The sequence below is a fragment of the Polypterus senegalus genome, chromosome 9, assembly GCF_016835505.1.
Source record: "Polypterus senegalus isolate Bchr_013 chromosome 9, ASM1683550v1, whole genome shotgun sequence".
NCBI classification, from domain to species: Eukaryota; Metazoa; Chordata; class Cladistia; order Polypteriformes; family Polypteridae; genus Polypterus; species Polypterus senegalus.
Window position 1 is genome coordinate 153,600,010 of NC_053162.1, and position 5,693 is coordinate 153,605,702.

General features: G+C 41.6%; 1 long non-coding RNA gene across 1 annotated transcript in view; it reads right to left on the bottom strand.

Annotated features, from left to right (window-relative positions):
- The window catches only part of LOC120535891, a 200,705-nt gene extending 198,473 nt beyond the window's left edge, over positions 1-2,232 (bottom strand). Inside the window, exon 1 of the long non-coding RNA XR_005634986.1 lies at positions 1,656-2,232. This is a non-coding gene — a long non-coding RNA (uncharacterized LOC120535891). The remainder of the gene's footprint in view (positions 1-1,655) is intronic.
- Between the last annotated feature and the right edge of the window lie 3,461 nt (positions 2,233-5,693).

Genomic DNA, 5,693 nt, shown 5'->3' on the forward strand with positions numbered 1-5,693 from the left:
GCCAAAACTGCAATGAAGAGAGAGAAAAATTAAAATGAAACACTGATCTACAGCACAGCTCTTGTAAAGCAAATGACAGTGAATTGGTATGGAGGTGGATTACAACAATTCTGTTAAACAGAACTGAGACAGACAACATTGTGGTCACCCAGATGGACGAGTACAGAAATACAATAAAAAATGGTGTTAGTAAGATTAAAAAATAGGGACAGGGACAAATAGAAAGTTAAACATTAACAGCCTAAGTTACACACATTGAAACGCCCTGAAAAAGGGAGTCATGTAAGACCGGTGAAGATGCAATGAGACAGAGTGCCAAAAAGCGATCGACAGAGACACTAGAACTATGTAATCAGCAACAGAGAAAGACAAACTGAAGGAGGAAAATTAAAAGAAGTACAATACAAAAAACCATGGAGTAGCCTTCATAAGATAAGCAAAAATGCACATTTAGCCTCGCGAATGACATCAGCAAGAGAGCGGAGACAAGGAACACGAAATAACAGACAACGATAAAATGACAAAATGTGACAGAAATAAATGATGCAAAAAGGTGAAAAAGCTATGGGGATGGCCACATGCATCAGAAACGTTAAGATATTAAAAACTAAGCTTTTCACAAAAAGATTGAGGAATTATGCAAAACAGGGACGGATATGTCCGAATGAGAGAGGAGGTAACCTATAGTTTACAAGACAGAAACAGTCTAGTAGCAGGGCATAGGGACATAGATAGGAAAGGCACAAGACAGATGGACAGATATTCGAATGTAAGAGCAAGTACGAAACGCACGATGACTGCTGAACAGCTATAAGAATGTAAACTGCAAGTAAAGGAACGTGGTAGACTGACTGTCATGGGACAAGTGAGAAATCATATTATTGTAAAGTTACAGGACTTTAATTATGTTGACGTACACCAGCAGTAAAAAAAAAAAAAAACAATCGATGAATTAATTTATTGTTAGCAATGTAACGGAACAAGTGGAAATATAAACATAGCATCTGAAGAGATAAACCGACATAAGATGGTACGAGGTTCGAGTTCACGAGCAGAGAAATTGCGCTATAGTGTTGCAAATAGATAGGCACTGGATCGCGTTGGGGCTGGTAGACAGACACTGGACTGCAATGACTATAACGAAACTAGAGATATATAGGAGGCTGTAATATGACTAAATTAGTAATAATGGATAGTAAAGAAAAAAAATAGCAATGGGATGGAAGGATTGAACAATCGGACCAAAATACTTAACGTCGCGTTACACAGAAACTATGTGGCTAATCGCGTCATCTAAAACACGCAGTACGACAGCGGGGAAAGATATGGGCAGTGAGTCATCGATAGCCTGATTAGTAGATAGATGGGTGGACGGAAATGGATAACTGAAAAAAAGCACTATCCGAGACTCGGGCGATGTAGTACACGCATACAGAAAAACGTTTCCGAACGTGTACATAAGAATGCCAGGGAGCGGAGGGCTCCGGGACTGGGACATGCTGGCACGCGATGCAGAGACATGCCCTGCCGCAGGTAGCGCAACTTTCCCTCGGTTCCACCTCTCCTGCGCCACACTGCAGGTGATCTCTCTCTCTCTCTCTCTCCGGCTCCCACGCACCGGCTGTCAGCCTCGCTTTTTCCCAGGCTTCTCTTACCTGTGCTTTTGAAATTCACCCTGCTTCCTTAAATGCCGCTTCTCCTCCCGCGAATCTCCTCAGTGGCTGCTACTCTGCAGCAGGTTCTGCTGTCTCCAGAAAAGCGCATTATAAATACACATAAAAGCAGTAACATCAAGAGTCAGGAAGGTGTAGGTACTCCCCTCTGTGAAATCAGCAAACATGCCAGGAAAATACAAGTCCAGTGGAGAATAATTTTAATTGTTCACAACGCATTACAAATATTCAAAAATCGTTATTATCTGTATGAGAGCGCGTGTGAGGGAGAAGAGAGGGCGCGATTCCCAATGATTCCCAATCAAACAGTGCGACTTCCTTTTCTCTGCAAGTCCGCAGCAGCTGGAGCGGCACCCGGAGTCGTTCCACTTAAATCCTTGTCTCTCTCTTTCTCTCTAAACTGTTGTTTGTCCTTTGCTCCTGGCGTTCATAATGAAAACCAATACAGCGCTTCCAATTGTCCGGCGAGTTTGTAAATCAGATTGTATTTACTGCCCCTTAAATCCTCGGAGCTGCGTTTCCATGCGGACCGCCGACTCTTTTTTTTTTTATCCGGGAGTTTGTCGAATCGGGATCGCGCACGCGCGTACTTTCACGCGACACCAGGGGAGGAGGAAAATTGACCTGGGGCGCCGGTGTCACGCGCACTGAACCGAAGGAGCGCGCACACTGTACAAACTTTATTCTTTCACAAAAAAAGGTATACACTAAAAAAGGTTTAGATAAAAACAACAAAAAGAGAATAATTTATTGCTTAAAGCAACAACAATGTTTCTTTTCAGTGGGGTTTATTCTGAGGATTGCTCCCAGATTAAAACTGAGATATACAGAGATGTACAGTATTTTAAAATATTCAAGTTATTTAGAAACCAGTTTCCAGTTCAGGAGTCAGGAGTGGTAGTTGTACTGTAGATTATTTTTATCATCTGCAGGGGAGGCAAATCAGTCAAACATGCATTCCTTTGGGATGTGGGAGGAAATCGGGTGCCAGAAGAAAACCCATGCAGGTATGGTGGATAACAATCAAAGCCCATATCATGACAAGCCTGAGCTCAAACCTAGGACCCTTCAGCAGTGAGAGAACAGAGTTAATCACTGCATCATTATAACCTTCTCTTATAATCAAACATATAATTCTCAAGCCTGTTTAAATTCAGTTTATGAGCGTAGAGACATGAGCCTAAATACAAGACAGGAATGCAATCCTGTATTATATTATACTGTATTATAGGCACAATGTGGCGGAGTGGTAGCACTGCTGCTTTTCAACAAAGAGACTAAGATTCATGTCCCAGGTTTTCTCTGAGTCTTTCAGTTGCCTCCCACATTCCAAATCATACAGGTTAAGTCAGGGGTCTCCAACTCCAGTCCTGGTGGGTCGCAGTGGCTGCATGTTTTCATTCTAACCCTATTCCTAATCAACAGGCAGTTTTCACTGCTAATGAACTAATTTTCCCTTCATTTACTAGCCCTGTTTTTAAGGATTCATTTCTTTATTATATGGCAGCCAAACAGAAATGAGATTTGAAATGAGCCAACAGTTGACCCACTAAATTTGAACGTCAAACTCCAGCCAATTTTATTCCAACCAGTTTCTTAATGAGAAGGCAGTTCTTGCTGTTAATTAAAGTATGGAGTATGTGAATTTCCCCTTGGGATTAATGAAGTATCTACTGTATCTATCTATCTATCTATCTAAAGACATTATTGAATATCATGACTTGTTGCTGCTCTCATTCTGCCACAGCATACTGTTGATTTTTTGTTTTTTCTAAGACCACCGTCAAGATGTTTTGGTGACCTGAGCAGACCAACATGACCAAGACCTTCACCTTTCTTTATTTTCAGGCTAGGTTGTCATGTGTCGGCTTGTTTTGTGTCTCATTATTGTTTGGCTGCTCATTAAGGAACAAGAAACAACTAAGGGGTCCAAGTCACGTCAGTTAAAACGAAGGCAAAACACGTTAATCAGCAGCAAAAACAGCTCACTAATTAAGAAGATATTTAGAATGAAAACCTGCAGCCACTGCGGCTACCCTGCGGAGTTAGACACCCTTGGGTTAAGTGAATTGGTCATGTTAAATTGGTCCTAGTGTGTGTCTCTGTGCTCACCCTGTAATGTACTCTCCAGGGTTTGTTCCTGCCTTGTGTCCAGTGCTTGCTGGGATAGGCTCCAGCTTTTCTGCGCTCTTGCTCTGGATAAGTAAGTTTAGAAGATGGATGGGTTATATTATGCATTTAATTTGCAGTATATGGTTAAAGGGGAGTTGTTGTTTGTCGTAGCAGGTTTGATAGCAAGTCTGGCTTCACTTCGACCTATTATAAAGGAAAGCAACCCATCTCAGTGCACATTCCTATAATTGCTCAGCAATAGATTAGAGTGACTTAATGTATATTTCCTTTGGATGTCAAAATAAACCAGAAAGCACAGAAGAACAACTTCATAAACATACAATACAGTGAGAAGAACATGCATAATCCATATAGACAATGACCAGGCAAAAAGATCAGGTCCTTAGTGCTTTGGGCGAGAAAAACTCTTTGCTTGGCCTCTAGGCAACTGTAATACAGGTTGTTAAGGGTATGTGGCAGTGTGTGATTTTTATATTAAAATGTTCAGACTTTGGGGGTATAGGTGCGTGCAAGTGAAAAGCCATTAACTCTTCCTGGGTTGTTAGTTAAAGCATCTTCACCCAGGTATAAAAAAGTTCTAAGTTGGACAGAATCTGGGACAACAAATGAGGAAGCAAAGAGATAAAGACAGTGGGAGCGTGTACTTGCAGAGGAAAGAAGACAAGGAGGTTGGGTGGCCCGGCAAGGGAGTGAGAGGAATGGCTCTCTAGGGGCAGGTTGCTCCTGCTGATCATTTAGAGGAGTAGGTGTAACTGCCTGACTGAAGACAGGAGGCATAACAATGGAGCCCATATTTGGAGGCTGGGATGAGATCCTTGACAACACTCACCAGCATCTCAGCCCTGCTGATGAGACCAGGATGGTATGAGATAGATGGGGAAAGAAGCAGAGAGACGAACTGGGACTCAAGTGGACAATAATTAAGCTGATTCTGTGCTTTTGTTTTCATTAAAATACTTTTTGGAATAATTTATTGGTTTTAAACTATATCAATATATGTATAACATCCATCGATCCATCCATTATCCAACCCGCTATATCCTAACATGGGGTCTGCTGGAGCCAATTTCAGCCCACCACAGGGCACATACACACCAGGGACAATTTCAGATCGCCAATACACCTAACTTGGAAGAAACCCACGCAGACACAGGGAGAACATGCAAACTCCACGCCAGGTCTCCTAACTGCAAGGAAGCAGCACTACCACTGCGCCATTGTACCGCCTATGTATAACATATATAACCTATATGTTTTATAGAAGATAATTTATTAAAGAACTCCAGTACACTTTTCTGTGGGTACAGATTGTTTTGAATAAATGCATTTTAGACCAGACATTTTGTTTTTGTCATCATTCTCCTGCTATATCTCGGTACATGACTATTGATGTCCTGGGAAACAGGTGATGCTAAGGCTGTGGGCAATCAGGGCATCACAGCAGTCCTCTATTATATTATACCAGTAACAGTGCACAGCACAATAACGTGCAGTGAATACACTTGACTTGTAGTTTTCACCCTCTTTCTCTGTACGTTTAGAAATTCGTTTGCTCAGAGATTGATGCGCTTTGCTGCTTCCTGAGCAGCTCTTCTTTTCTCCACCCTAGCAGTCAGCTTCTTATCTTCTTTCATCGGCATCTTTTCGCTTTAAAACTTATTATGTCAGTGTTTGTGTTACAATTACTCAGTATGTTTTCTTTAATTTGTCACTTATGCTGGCATTTAAGTCTTCAATCAGCTTCAAGAATAATTTAAGATATGAAGAGGTAGGGGAAGTGACGATGAAGGGGGTAGGAAATGAGAACAGTGCCCGTATGCAGGCCGCCCTGTTGGCTGCTGCCAAGAGTTGATTCTACAATAAAATAAAATAAAAATAAAAAGAGGA